Raw genomic sequence first — 16,524 nt, forward strand, 5'->3', positions numbered from 1 at the left:
GGTTTGATTTAAATCCTTGTGGCTTTTATTTTCTAGGGGTTTATGGCCCCTCATCTGAGTCCATGATATCTCAGTTTCATCCAACCTTGAAAAGTGGCCACTTGAAGATCTGGGTGAATCTAGAGTTACTACATAGTGTAAATCACTATATAAGACCAGAGAAACATGATTAAGACAGATGCCAAAACTGGGGTACCTGTACATGTACAGTGTGCTGATACCTGCATAATTGGGGATGTGTTATGACCTGGTGGTTAGGAGCACCAGGCACGACCTGATAGTTAAACTCACACAGGACGAGCTCTGGGATGTGGGAGCTCTGCTGACCGCAAGCCCTAATCCTAACGCACAACCTAGAAATAGCCGTGGAGCGCTCCTGACATGACCTAGGCGCCTCATCACAGCCTAAGAGCTAACTAGCCCTAGAGATAGAAAATAAAGCCTACCTTGCCTCAGAGAAATTCCCCAAAGGAAAAGGCAGCCCCCCACATATATTGACTGTGAGTAAAGATGAAAGTCACAAACGCAGAAATGAAACAGGTTTCAGTAAAGGGAGGCCAGACTTACTAAATAGACAGAGGATAGGAAAGGTAACTTTTCGGTCAGCACAAAAACTACAAAAGACCACGCAGAGTGTGCAAAAAAGACCTCCACACCGACTCACGGTGCGGAGGGGCCACTCTGCATCCCAGAGCTTCCAGCTAGCAAGACAAAATCATGATAACCAGCTGGACAAGAAAACAATGAACAAATAAAGACTATCAGGAACTTAGCTTCTGCAGGAGAAGACAGGTCACCAGAAAGATCCAGGAGCGAACTGAAGCAATGCTGCAACATTGACAGCTGGCATGGAGTAACGATCTGAGTGGAGTTAAATAGAGCAGCCAACCAAAGGACAAACCACGCCACCTGTGCAAGGAACCTCAGAAGCAGCAGCTTCACTCACAGCCACCAGAGGGAGCCCATAGACAGAACTCGCCGAAGTACCATTCACGACCACAGGAGGGCGTTTGACAACAGAATTCACAACAGTACCCCCCCATTGAGGAGAGGTCACCGAACCCTCACCAGAGCCCCCAGGCCAATCAGGATGAGCCAAATGAAAGGCACGACCAAGATCGGCAGCATGAACATCAGAGGCAAAAACCCAGGAATTATTTTCCTGACCATAACCCTTCCACTTGACCAGGTACTGGAGTTTCCGTCTCGAAACACGAGAATCCAAAATCTTCTCCACCACATACTCCAACTCCCCCTCAACCAACACCGGGGCAGGAGGATCAACGGAGGGAACCATAGGCGCCACGTATCTCTGCAACAACGACCTATGGAACACATTATGGATGGCAAAAGAAGCTGGAAGGTCCAAACGAAATGACACAGGATTAAGAACTTCAGAAATCTTATATGGCCCAATGAAACGCGGCTTAAACTTAGGAGAGGAAACCTTCATAGGAACGTAACGAGATGACAACCAAACCAAATCCCCAACACGAAGTCGGGGACCAACACAGCGCCGGCGGTTAGCGAAACGTTGAGCCTTCTCCTGGGACAATGTCAAATTGTCCACCACATGAGTCCAAATCTGCTGCAACCTGTCCACCACCGTATCCACACCAGGACAGTCTGAAGGCTCAACCTGCCCTAAAGAGAAACGAGGATGGAAACCAGAATTACAGAAAAACGGAGAAACTAAAGTAGCCGAGCTGGGCCGATTATTAAGGGCAAACTCAGCCAAAGGCAAGGAGGACACCCAATCATCCTGATCAGCAGGAACAAAGCATCTCAGATATGTTTCCAAAGTCTGATTTGTTCGTTCGGTTTGTCCATTAGTCTGAGGATGGAAAGCCGAAGAAAAAGACAAATCAATGCCCATCCTAGCACAAGAGGACCGCCAAAACCTCGAAACAAACTGGGAACCTCTGTCCGAGACGATGTCCTCTGGAATGCCATGCAAACGAACCACATGCTGGAAAAACAATGGCACCAAATCAGAGGAGGAAGGCAATTTAGACAAGGGTACCAAAAGGACCATCTTAGAGAAGCGATCACAAACCACCCAAATGACCGACATCCTTTGAGAAACAGGGAGATCAGAAATAAAATCCATGGAAATATGCGTCCAGGGCCTCCTCGGGATCGGCAAGGGCAAAAGCAACCCACTGGCACGAGAACAGCAGGGCTTAGCCCGAGCACAAGTCCCACAGGACTGCACAAAAGAACGCACATCCCGTGACAAAGAAGGCCACCAAAAGGATCTAGCCACCAAATCTCTGGTACCAAAGATTCCAGGATGACCAGCCAACACCGAACAATGAACCTCAGATATAACTCTACTAGTCTATCTATCAGGGACAACCAGTTTCTCCGTAGGACAACGGTCAGGTCTATCAGCCTGAATCTTCTGCAGCACACGCCGCAAATCAGGGGAGATGGCAGACAAAATTACCCCTTCTTTAAGAATACCCGCCGGCTCCGGAACACCCGGAGAGTCAGGCACAAAACTCCTTGACAGGGCATCAGCCTTCACATTCTTAGATCCCGGAAGGTATGAAACCACAAAATCAAAACGGGAGAAAAAGAGCGACCATCGAGCCTGTCTAGGATTCAACCGTTTGGCAGACTCGAGATAAGTCAAATTCTTGTGATCCGTCAAGACCACCACGCGATGTTTAGCTCCTTCAACCCAATGTCGCCACTCCTCGAATGCCCACTTCATGGCCAACAACTCTCGATTGCCAACATCATAATTGCGCTCAGCAGGCGAGAGTTTTCTAGAAAAGAAGGCACAGGGTTTCATCACCGAGCCATCAGAACTTCTTTGCGACAAAACAGCCCCTGCTCCAATCTCAGAAGCATCAACCTCAACCTGAAACGGGAGCGAAACATCTGGCTGGCACAACACAGGGGCAGAAGAAAAACGATGCTTCAACTCCTGAAAAGCCTCTACAGCCGCAGAGGACCAATTGACCACATCAGCACCTTTCTTGGTCAAATCAGTCAACGGTTTAGCAATACTAGAAAAATTAGCGATGAAGCGACGATAAAAATTAGCAAAGCCCAGAAACTTCTGCAAGCTCTTCACAGATGTCGGCTGAGTCCAATCGTAAATGGCCTGAACTTTAACAGGGTCCATCTCGATAGTAGAAGGGGAAAAAATGAAACCCAAAAATGAAACCTTCTGAACTCCAAAGAGACACTTTGACCCCTTCACAAACAAGGAATTCGCACGAAGGACCTGGAACACCGTTCTGACCTGCTTCACATGAGACTCCCAATCATCCGAAAAGACCAAAATGTCATCCAAATACACAATCAGGAATATACAATCATGAATCTATCCAGGTACTCTCGGAAGATGTCATGCATAAAGGACTGAAACACAGATGGAGCATTAGAAAGCCCGAATGGCATAACTAGGTACTTAAAATGGCCCTCGGGCATATTAAATGCTGTTTTCAATTCATCACCCTGTTTAATTCGCACAAGATTATACGCCCCTCGAAGATCTATCTTGGTGAACCAACTAGCCCCCTTAATCCGAGCAAACAGATCAGACAGCAGCGGTAGATCTAGATTCTTGAATTTCAAAAATAATTGTAAACTGTTTCTAGCTTTGAAACCCCTGTCCTCTGGTGACCCCGCTCAACAAGTAAAAATCATTATTTCTTTGTTGCGTGGTGACCCTCAAGACTGGGCATTTTCCCTTGCGCCAGGAGATCCTGCATTGCGTGATGTTGATGCGTTTTTTCTGGCGCTTGGATTGCTTTATGATGAACCAAATTCAGTGGATCAGGCAGAGAAAATCTTGCTGGCTTTGTGTCAGGGTCAGGATGAAGCGGAGGTGTACTGTCAGAAGTTTAGAAAGTGGTTTGTGCTTACTCAGTGGAATGAATGTGCCCTGGCGGCAATTTTCAGAAAGGGTCTTTCTGAAGCCCTTAAGGATGTCATGGTGGGATTTCCCACGCCTGCTGGTCTGAATGAGTCTATGTCTTTGGCCATTCAGATCGATCGGTGCATGCCTGAGCGCAAAGCTGTGCACCATCTGGCGGTGTTCTCTGAGCATAGGCCTGAGCCTATGCCGTGTGATAGGACTTTGACCAGAGCTGAACGGCAAGAACACAGACGTCGGAATGGGCTGTGTTTTAACTGTGGTGAATCCACTCATGCTATCTCCGATTGTCCTAAGCGCACTAAGCGGTTCGCTAGGTCTGTCACCATTGGTACGGTACAGTCTAAATTTCTCTTGTCCGTTACTCTGATTTGCTCTCTGTCGTCCTATTCTGTAATGGCATTTGTGGATTCAGGCGCTGCCCTGAATTTGATGGACTTGGAGTTTGCCAGGCGCTGTGGTTTTTTCTTGGAGCCCTTGCAGTATCCTATTCCATTGAGAGGAATTGATGCTACGCCTTTGGCCAAGAATAAGCCTCAGTACTGGACTCAATTGACCATGTGCATGGCTCCTGCACATCAGGAGGATATTCGCTTTTTGGTGTTGCATAATCTGCATGATTTGGTCGTTTTGGGGTTGCCATGGCTACAGCTCCATAATCCAGTGTTGGATTGGAAATCTATGTCTGTGTCCAGCTGGGGTTGTCAGGGGGTACATGGTGATGTTCCATTGCTGTCAATTTCGTCTTCCACTCCTTCTGAAGTCCCTGAGTTTTTATCAGATTACCGGGATGTATTTGAAGAGCCCAAATCCGGTGCCCTACCTCCTCATAGGGATTGCGACTGTGCTATTAATTTGATTCCTGGTAGTAAGTTTCCTAAGGGCCGTCTGTTTAATTTATCTGTGCCAGAGCACGCCGCTATGCGGAGTTATATAAAGGAATCCTTGGAGAAGGGTCATATTCGTCCGTCGTCGTCACCATTGGGAGCAGGGTTCTTTTTTGTGGCCAAGAAGGATGGTTCTTTGAGACCTTGTATTGATTACCGCCTTCTTAATAAGATCACAGTCAAATTTCAGTATCCTTTGCTGCTGCTGTCTGATTTATTTGCTCGGATTAAGGGGGCTAGTTGGTTCACCAAGATAGATCTTCGTGGTGCGTATAATCTTGTGCGAATTAAACAGGGTGATGAATGGAAAACTGCATTTAATACGCCCGAGGGCCATTTTGAGTACCGGGTTATGCCATTCGGGCTTTCTAATGCTCCATCTGTGTTTCAGTCCTTTATGCATGACATCTTCCGAGAGTACCTGGATAGATTCATGATTGTATATTTGGATGACATTTTGGTCTTTTCGGATGATTGGGAGTCTCATGTGAAGCAGGTCAGAATGGTGTTCCAGGTCCTTCGTGCGAATTCCTTGTTTGTGAAGGGGTCAAAGTGTCTCTTTGGAGTTCAGAAGATTTCATTTTTGGGTTTCATTTTTTCCCCTTCTACTATCGAGATGGACCCTGTTAAAGTTCAGGCCATTTACGATTGGACTCAGCCGACATCTGTGAAGAGCTTGCAGAAGTTCCTGGGCTTTGCTAATTTTTATCGTCGCTTCATCGCTAATTTTTCCAGTATTGCTAAACCGTTGACTGATTTGACCAAGAAAGGTGCTGATGTGGTCAATTGGTCCTCTGCGGCTGTGGAGGCTTTTCAGGAATTGAAGCGACGTTTTGCTTCTGCCCCTGTGTTGTGCCAGCCAGATGTTTTGCTCCCTTTTCAGGTTGAGGTTGATGCTTCTGAAATTGGAGCAGGGGCTGTTTTGTCGCAAAGAAGTTCTGATGGCTCGGTGATGAAACCCTGTGCCTTCTTTTCTAGAAAATTCTCGCCAGCTGAGCGCAATTATGATGTGGGCAATCGAGAGTTGTTGGCCATGAAGTGGGCATTCGAGGAGTGGCGACATTGGCTTGAAGGAGCTAAACATCGCGTGATGGTCTTGACGGATCACAAGAATTTAACTTATCTCGAGTCTGCCAAACAGTTGAATCCTAGACAGGCTCGATGGTCGCTCTTTTTCTCCCGTTTTGATTTTGTGGTTTCATACCTTCCGGGATCTAAGAATGTGAAGGCTGACGCCCTGTCAAGGAGTTTTGTGAATGACTATCCGGGTGTTCCGGAGCCGGCGGGTATTCTTAAAGAAGGGGTAATTTTGTCTGCCATCTCCCCTGATTTGCGGCGGGTGCTGCAAAAGTTTCAGGCTGGTAGACCTGACCGTTGTCCTACGGAGAAACTGTTTGTCCCTGATAGATGGACTAGTAGAGTTATCTCTGAGATTCATTGTTCAGTGTTGGCTGGTCATCCTGGAATCTTTGGTACCAGAGATTTGGTGGCTAGATCCTTTTGGTGGCCTTCTTTGTCACGGGATGTGCGTTCTTTTGTGCAGTCCTGTGGGACTTGTGCTCGGGCTAAGCCCTGCTGTTCTCATGCCAGTGGGTTGCTTTTGCCCTTGCCGATCCCGAAGAGGCCCTGGACGCATATTTCCATGGATTTTATTTCAGATCTCCCTGTTTCTCAAAGGATGTCGGTCATTTGGGTGGTTTGTGATCGCTTCTCTAAGATGGTCCATTTGGTACCCTTATCTAAATTGCCTTCTTCCTCTGATTTGGTGCCATTCTTTTTCCAGCATGTGGTTCGTTTGCATGGCATTCCAGAGAACATAGTCTCGGACAGAGGTTCCCAGTTTGTTTCGAGGTTTTGGCGGTCCTTTTGCGCTAAGAGGGGCATTGATTTGTCTTTTTCTTCGGCTTTCCATCCTCAGACTAATGGCCAAACCGAACGAACTAATCAGACTTTGGAGACATATCTGAGATGCTTTGTTTCTGCTGATCAGGATGATTGGGTGTCCTTCTTGCCTTTGGCTGAGTTCGCCCTCAATAATCGGGCCAGCTCGGCTACTTTCGTTTCTCCTTTTTTCTGTAATTCTGGTTTCCATCCTCGTTTCTCTTCAGGGCAGGTTGAGCCTTCAGACTGTCCTGGTGTGGATGTGGTGGTGGACAGGTTGCAGCAGATTTGGACTCATGTGGTGGACAATTTGACATTGTCCCAGGAGAAGGCTCAACGTTTCGCTAACCGCCGGCGTTGTGTTGGTCCCCGACTTCGTGTTGGGGATTTGGTTTGGTTGTCATCTCGTCACGTTCCTATGAAGGTTTCCTCTCCTAAGTCTAAGCCTAGTTTCATTGGGCCATATAAGATTTCTGAAGTTCTTAATCCTGTGTCATTTCGTTTGGACCTTCCAGCTTCTTTTGCCATCCATAATGTGTTCCATAGGTCGTTGTTGCGGTGATACGTGGCGCCTATGGTTCCCTCCGTTGATCCCCCTGCCCCGGTGTTGGTTGAGGGGGAATTGGAGTATGTGGTGGAGAAGATTTTGGATTCTCGTGTTTCGAGACGGAAACTTAAGTACCTGGTCAAGTGGAAGGGTTATGGTCAGGAAGATAATTCCTGGGTTTTTGCCTCTGATGTTCATGCTGCCGATCTTGTTCGTGCCTTTCATCTGGCTCATCCTGATCGGCCTGGGGGCTCTGGTGAGGGTTCGGTGACCCCTCCTCAAGGGGGGGGTACTGTTGTGAATTCTGTTGTCGAACTTCCTCCTGTGGTCGTGAATGGTACTTTGGCGAGTTCTGTCTATGGGCTCCCTCTGGTGGCTATGAGTGAAGCAGCTGCTTCTGAGGTTCCTTACACAGGTGACGTGGTTTATCCTTTGGTTGGCTGCTCTATTTAACTCCTCTCAGATCGTTACTCCAGGCCAGCTGTCAATGTTTTTGCATTTGTTCAGTTCGCTCCTGGATCTCTCTGGTGACCTGCCTTCTCCTGCAGAAGCTAATTTCCTGATAGTCATTATTTGTTCACTGTTTTCTTGTCCAGCTGGTTATCATGATTATGTCTTGCTAGCTGGAAGCTCTGGGATGCAGAGTGGCCCCTCCGCACCGTGAGTCGGTGCGGAGGTCTTTTTTGCACACTCTGTGTGGTCTTTTGTAGGTTTTTGTGCTGATCGCAAAGTTACCTTTCCTATCCTCTGTCTATTTAGTAAGTCTGGCCTCCCTTTGCTGAAACCTGTTTCATTTCTGCATTTGTGACTTTCATCTTTACTCACAGTCAATATATGTGGGGGGCTTCCTTTACCTTTGGGGAATTTCTCTGAGGCAAGGTAGGCTTTATTTTCCATCTCTAGGGCTAGATAGTGCTTAGGCTGTGACGAGGCGCCTAGGTCTGGTCAGGAGCGCTCCACGGCTATTTTTAGTGTGTGTGATAGGATTAGGGCTTGCGGTCAGCAGAGTTCCCACATCCCAGAGCTCGTCCTGTATGAGGTTTAACTATCAGGTCATTCCGGGTGCTCCTAACCACCAGGTCATAACACCACGCCACCTGTGCAAGGAACCTCAGAAGCAGCAGCTTCACTCACAGCCACCAGAGGGAGCCCATAGACAGAACTCGCCAAAGTACTATTCACGACCACAGGAGGGAGTTCGACAACAGAATTCACAACAGGGATGCCCATGCAATTTAGGTAATCTCCAAGGGGTTCTCTGTCTTGGTGTTGCTTCTCGGATATTCCAGACAGATGATATTGAAAAGCCTCTTGTTGATGATCTAAGTAGACTGTATGACGTTAATCTTCATATATACGTAATCAGTATATTTATGTAATCCTTATATGTACTTATTAACCTTTGTATGTTATTGTTAACATACACAAAAATGTACGCACTCACTCTATTCAATCTTAATATTCCTTGAATTTTGTAGTTTGCAATGAAATTGCTTTGTATTGCAAGAATTAGCCATTTTTAAAGCCGTATCTGAACCTTAGTGTTAAAAACATGGCAAACACAATTGCCAAATTCTCCTGTAAATAATTGTGCAAAGAGGGAACCATCATACCATTAAAAAATATGAGTGGATTTTCATGGGCCCATCCAGTATGTGGGTTCCAAGGCGTAATGGGGTGCATATGACTGACTATGCAACAGGGCTGGCCTTGCTGCCAATGTGTAAAAGAAAGGAGTATGAGAGTACAAAATGCATATTGTGAAGTGGATTTTCATGGGCACATCCACTATGTGGGTTCCAAGGCCTAATGGGGTGCATATGACTATGCAGCAGGGCTGGCCTTGCCGCCAACATGTAAAACCAAGGAGTACGGGAGTACAAAATGCATATTGTAAAGTGGATTTTCATGGGCCCATCCACTATGTGGGTTCCAAGGCCTAATGGGGTGCATATGACTGACTAAGCAGCAGGGCTCGGCTTCCTGGCAATGTGTAAAACCAAGGAGTACAGGAGTACAAAATGCATATTGTGAAGTGGATTTTCATGGGCCCATCCAGCATGTGGGTTCCAAGGCCTAATGGGGTGCATATGACTGACTATGTAGCAGGGCTCACCTTCTTGCCAATGTGTAAAACAAAGGAGTACGGGAGTACAAAATGCATATTGTGAAGTGGATTTTCATGGGCCCATCCAGTATGTGGGTTCAAAGGCTTAACCCCCTTCTGACCTTGGATGGGATAGTACGTCCAAGGTCAGCTCCCCTGCTTTGATGCAGGGCTCCGCGGTGAGCCCACATCAAAGCCGGGACATGTCAGCTGTTTTGAACAGCTGACATGTGCCCGTAATAGGCGCGGGCAGAATCGCGATCTGCCCGCACCTATTAACTAGTTAAATGCCGCTGTCAAACGCAGACAGCGGCATTTAACTACCGCTTCTGGCCAGGCGGCCGGAAATGACGTCATCGCCGACCCCCGTCACATGATCGGGGGTCGGTGATGTGTCTCCATTGTAACCATAGAGGTCCTTGAGACCTCTATGGTTACTGATCATCGGTAGCTGTGAGCGCCACCCTGTGGTCGGCGCTCACAGCACACCTCCATTTCTGCTACATAGCAGCGATCAGCAGATCGCTGCTATGTAGCAGAGTCGATCGCGTTGTGCCTGCTTCTAGCCTCCCATGGAGGCTATTGAAGCATGGCAAAAGTAAAAAAAAAAAGTTGAAAAAAATGTTAAAAAAATAAAAAAAATATAAAAGTTTAAATCACCCCCCTTTCGCCCCAATCAAAATAAATCAATAAAAAAAAAATCAAATCTACACATATTTGGTATCGCTGCGCTCAGAATCGCCCGATCTATCAATTAAAAAAAAAGCATTAACCTGATCGCTAAACAGCGTAGCGGGAAAAAAATTCGAAACACCAGAATTACGTTTTTTTGGTCGCCACGACATTGCATTAAAATGCAATAACGGGCGATCAAAAGAACGTATCTGCACCAAAATGCTATCATTAAAAACGTCATCTTGGCACGCAAAAAATAAGCCCTCAACCGACCCCAGATCACGAAAAATGGAGACGCTACGAGTATCGGAAAATGGCGCAATTTTTTTTTTTTTTAGCAAAGTTTGGAATTTTTTTTCACCACTTAGATAAAAAATAACCTAGTCATGTTTGGTGTCTACGAACTCGTACTGACCTGGAGAATCATAATGTCAAGCATTAATGTCTAATGTCTTAGCATTTAGTGAACCTAGCAAAAAAGCCAAACAAAAAACAAGTGTGGGACTGCACTTTTTTTGCAATTTCACTGCACTTGGAATTTTTTTCCCGTTTTCTAGTACACGACATGCTAAAACCAATGATGTCGTTCAAAAGTACAACTCGTCCCGCAAAAAATAAGCCCTCACATGGCCAAATTGACGGAAAAATAAAAAAGTTATGGCTCTGGGAAGGAGGGGAGTGAAAAACGAACACGGAAAAACGAAAAATCCCACGGTCATGAAGGGGTTAATGGGGTGCATATGACTATGCAGCAGGGCTGGCCTTCCCGCCAACGTGTAAAGCCAAGGAATACGGGAGTACAAAATGCATATTGTGAAGTGGATTTTCATGGGCACATCAACTATGTGGGTTCAAAGAATTATTCGGGTGCATATGAATTGGTAGCAGGGCAGGCCTTGCATTCAATGCAACATTTTTTCAGGAGGCCCTCCTGGACATCTTATGACAGGGGTATTGTGGTGCGCCGTAATTCTTGGCAGCCCATCCACTCACAGCCTAGGCTACAACAGCTTAGGAGACCCACAGTTTAATAATGGCCCTTTAAGAATATTAATACCACCTGATGCACCAGTAAAAATAGGCTCTGTGACTTTGTGTCCCTCCTTCATAAATGAAATAAGATGTGTCTCCTTATGTGTCACTCACCACATGGCCAGCTAGGGTTGTTAAATGTTACAAAGACATTTCCCAGTGAATGCATTTGTAGTGGTTGAAAGCAATGCTAAAGTTGAAAAACACTTCAAAAACGCTGCATCTGAACTAAGCCTAAGTGGGGGAGGAAATTTTCGGTCTGGGGTTAAATATTTGGCCTTACAGGCAAGTCATTAACCTGCAAAGGATGTACCTCAACATATTTCCAAGCAAAACCTATTTTGGTTAAAGGCCCCTTCACATTAAGCGACGCTGCAGCGATACCGACAACGATCCGGATCGCTGAAGCGTCGCTGTTTGGTCGCTGGAGAGCTGTCACACAGACAGCTCTCCAGCGACCAACGATGCCGGTAACCAGGGTAAACATCGGGTAACTAAGCGCAGGGCCGCGCTTAGTAACCCGATGTTTACCCTGGTTACCATCCTAAAAGTAAAAAAAACAAACACTACATACTTACCTACCGCTGTCTGTCCCCGGCGCTCTGCTTCTCTGCACTCCTCCTGTACTGGCTGTGAGCACAGCGGCCGGAAAGCAGAGCGGTGACGTCACCGCTCTGCTTTTCGGCTGACCGACGCTCACAGCCAGTACAGAGAAGCACAGCGCCGGGGACAGACAGCGGTAGGTAAGTATGTAGTGTTTGTTTTTTTAACGTTTACGCTGGTAACCAGGGTAAACATCGGGTTACTAAGCGCGGCCCTGCGCTTAGTTACCCGATGTTTACCCTGGTTACCAGTGAAGACATCGCTGGATCGGTGTCACACACGCCGATCCAGCGATGTCAGCAGGGAGTCCAGCGACGAAATAAAGTTCTGGACTTTCCTCAGCGACCAACGATCTCCCAGCAGGGGCCTGATCGTTGGTCGCTGTCACACATAGCGATTTCCTTAACGATATCGTTGCAACGTCACCAAAAGCAACGATATCATTAATGATATCGTTATGTGTGAAGGTACCTTTAGTTTTAATGTGTCTTTTGTGGCACCGGGAAAATGGCATGAATCTCGGAAAAAAATGATTAAAGCTGTGAAGTAGGAGTCAGGAATGCTTCCAGGGGTGATCCCCATGATGTCCCTGTGTCATTTGAGCAGTGTTTCCATCATTTTCAGACATTTTTAGACCTTAAAAAGACCCCCGGGGGGGATCGCGGTAAAAATACTGAGGTCTCCCATAGCCATACATTGGGCTCGTTGTTCTGGCCGAGTACCCGAGTATTCCAATCTGCTCAACCGGAGCCACGAGCACCCGAGCATTTTAGTGCTTACCCATCACTAATATTAATTTAATATTAAAAAATATTCAAAAATATTAACACAAACTGCAGGAGGGATGGGGTGGCAGGGGTTTTCTGAAGTTCTGTAAGTATGTTACAGGGGGGCTAAAACTAATTTAAAACTGTTAATTGTTTAATTAAATTAAGCCATGGAATTATTGGTGCGATATAAGAAAGTAAAATAAATACAATAAATATGAGAAAATCAAAACATTTGCCAAAATAATTATCGAAACCGTACACAGAATGACATGGAAACAAAAAATTGCAATTATATTGGTGGAAGTTCTGGGCTTTTTCTGGAACCAGTATAAAAAATAAATAATATAGTAACGCACTCCGTCAACGCTGATATTAACCCTGTGTAACCAACTTTTTACTATTGATGCTGCCTATGCGGCATCAATAGTAAAAAAGATCTAATGTTAAAAATAATAATAATAATTTTAAAAAATCATTATATACTCACCTTCCGTGGGCCCCCAGATCCAGCCGAGGCCTTTCCGGCTCCTCGCGACGCTCCAATGACCGGTCCATGCATTGCGGTCTCGCAAGACCGCTACGTCATCATCTCGCGAGACCGCAATACACTCTTGGGACCGGAGCGTCGCGAGGAGCATCAGTAAACGCCTCGCCTGGATCTGGGGGGCCGACGGAGGGTGAGTATATAACTATTTTTTATTTTAATTCTTTTTTTAACAGGGATATGGTGCCCACATTGCTATATACCACGTGGGCTGTGTTAGATACTGCATGGACTGTGTTATATACTACATCTCTGTGCTATATACTATATGGGCTATGCTATATACTACGTGGCTGTGGTATATATTACATGGCTGGGCAATATACTACATCACTGTGCTCTATACTATGTGACCTGTGTTATATACGTCTCTGTGCTATATACTAAGTGGCTGTGCAATATATTACGTGGCTGGGCAATATACTACGTGTCTGTGCTATATAACATGTGTCTGTGCTATATACTACGTGGCTGGGCAATATACTACGTGTCTGTGCTATATACTACATGGCTGTGCAATATACTACGTGGCTGTGCAATATACTACGTGTCTGTGCTATGTACTACGTGTCTGCTATATACTATGTGTCTGTGCAATATATTACGTGGCTGGGCAATATACTACGTGTCTGTGCTATATAGTACGTGGCTGGGCAATATATTACGTGGCTGGGCAATATACTACGTGTCTGTGCTATATACTACATGGCTGTGCTATATACTACGTGGCTGTGCAATATACTACGTGGCTGTGCTATATACTCTGTGTCTGCTATATACTATGTGTCTGTGCAATATATTACGTGGCTGGGCAATATACTACGTGTCTGTGCTATATAGTACGTGTTTGGGCAATATACCACGTATCTGTGCAATATACCAGGGGTGTCAAACTGCATTCCTCGAGGGCCGCAAACCATGCGTGTTTTCAAGATTTCCTTAGCTTTGCACAAGGTGCTGTAATCATTATGTGTGTAGGTGATTAAATTATCACCTGTGCAGTACAAGGAAATCCTGAAAACATGACCTGTTTGCAGCCCTTGAGGATTGCAGTTTGACACCTCTGCAATATACTACGTGTCTGTGCAATATACTACATGGCTGGCCAATATGCTACGTGGGCTGTGCTATATACTACATGGCTGGGCAATATACTACGTGGCTGTGTTATATACTACGTGGCTGTGTTATATACTACGTGGCTGGGAAATATACTACGCGGGCTGTGCTATACAGTGTTATATACTGCGTGGCCTGTGTTATATGCTGCGTGGGCTGTGCTATATACTGCATGGGCTGTGCTATATAAAACGTGGGCAGTGTTATATAATGTGTGGCTGCTATATACTACGTGGCTGCTATATAGTACGTGGGCAGTGTTATATACTACGTGGGCAATGTAATATACTGCGTGGGCTGTGTTATATACTGTTTGCTACGTGGCCTGTGCTATATACTATGTGGCTGCTACATACATACATACATATTCTAGAATACCCGAATCGTTAGAATCGGGCCACCATCTAGTAGAATATAAGTATCGCCAAATGGTGCCAATAAAAACTAAAGCCCACAAAAAATGCAAATTTTTCTATAAAGCCATGTACACAGTCCTTTCTGGAGCAGAAACTACGAGATAACTCTCCAAATTCTCCACAACTCAAACACCTCAAGAAAATTTGGAGTTCATGCTCCAATAACTCGGCAAAAAGGTTCTGCATAAAGCCTAAAGCATTCTGAAAAGTAAAAAAGGGACAAAAACCTCTCTGCAGATATTGTAGATATGAGTGGGTAGAAAAATAAGTATATACGAGTGACATGTGTGTAATATATATATTTATATATATATATATATAATGTATACATGTGTGTATAGAGACACATTGTAAAATGTTAAAGTATAACATGTATATATATATATATATATATATATATATATATATATATATATATATATATATACACAAACCACATACAACGATCTATATAAATATATATGTCTATATGTCTGTAGGTGTATAATACATATATATTTTATCACATATGTTATGTAATATTTTCTTTTTTTCGGGGGGAGGTATAATTGTCCGGGGCACGCTGTCAGGCTGATCAGTGGCCCCAGCTTCCCTTCCCCCGATGACCGCGGTGGTATATGAGGTATATACTCAGCCCGTACCGGTGAGATCATGCGACCACACACCGGCAGGACCTCGCTCCTACGGCAGCAAGTACCGGACTTATGTGCTGGTCTCCTAGGAAGAAAATCACTGGCGACCGCCACGAAACTCACCACTTCCTCCTGCTTCGCTACTCTCTGGCCTCATGGTTGTCATGGAGATTAGGTAAACAAAACCGGGAAATGCAGTCTCGCTGATCTGTCCTTGCTTACGGGCCATTTTACTGTACGGTCCTGAGCAATGGGGAGTCCGCAGCACATCACAGCCGTAAATGTGATGTATGGAGTTACGGGAAAGGAAAAGAGTTAACCTATCGTGTGTCATATCCACTTTCTACAGCACTACACTACGGGACCCCACTACACACCACTGGTCTTTGCACCATGAGCCCCCACTGCACTACAGGACCCCACTACACTACAGGACCCGGACTACACCACTGGTCTCCATGTCCCCACTACACCACATGACCCCACTACACCACGGGCCCCCACTACACTACAGGTCCCCACCACAGGTCCCCACTACACTACAGGACCCCACTACACCACGGGCCCCCACTACACTACAGGACCCCACTACACTACAGGACCCCAACTACACCACGGGTCTTCATGTCCCCACTACACCACAGGACCCTACTACACCACGGGCCCCCACTACACTACGGGTCCCCACCACAGGTCCCCAGTACACTACAGGACCGCACTACACAGGTCCCCAGTACACTACAGGACCCCACTACACTACAGGACCCGGACTACACAACTGGTCTCCATGTCCCCACTACACCACATGACCCCACTACACCACGGGCCCCCACTACACTACAGGTCCCCACCACAGGTCCCCAGTACACTACAGGACCGCACTACACAGGTCCCCAGTACACTACAGGACCCCACTACACTACAGGACCCCGACTACACCACTGGTCTCCATGTCCCCACTACACCACAGGACCCCACTACACCATGGGCCCCCACTACACTACAGGTCCCCACCACAGGTCCCCAGTACACTACAGGACCCCACTACACCACGGGCCCCCACTACACTACAGGACCCCACTACACTACAGGACCCGGACTACACCACGGGTCTCCATGTCCCCACTACACCACGGGCCCCCACTACACCACAGGACCCCACTACACCACGGGCCCCCACTACACTACAGATCCCCACTACACTACAGGACCCCGACTACACCACGGGTCTTCATGCCCCCACTACACCGCAGGACCCCACTACACCATCGGCCCCCACTACACTACGGGTCCCCACCACAGGTCCCCACTACACCACAGGACCCCACTACACTACAGGTCCCCACCACAGGTCCCCAGTACACTACAGGACCCCACTACACCACGGGCTCCCACTACATTACAGGACCCGACTACACC

General features: G+C 46.4%; 1 protein-coding gene across 1 annotated transcript in view; it reads right to left on the reverse strand.

Annotated features, from left to right (window-relative positions):
• Positions 1-15,269, reverse strand: part of C5H6orf118 (chromosome 5 C6orf118 homolog) — a 142,127-nt gene extending 126,858 nt beyond the window's left edge. Inside the window, exon 1 of the mRNA XM_069767945.1 lies at positions 15,229-15,269. The gene's annotated coding sequence lies outside the window, so the exon portion shown is untranslated. The remainder of the gene's footprint in view (positions 1-15,228) is intronic.
• Positions 15,270-16,524: the final 1,255 nt, after the last annotated feature.

The sequence above is a fragment of the Ranitomeya imitator genome, chromosome 5, assembly GCF_032444005.1.
Source record: "Ranitomeya imitator isolate aRanImi1 chromosome 5, aRanImi1.pri, whole genome shotgun sequence".
Lineage (NCBI taxonomy): Eukaryota > Metazoa > Chordata > Amphibia > Anura > Dendrobatidae > Ranitomeya > Ranitomeya imitator.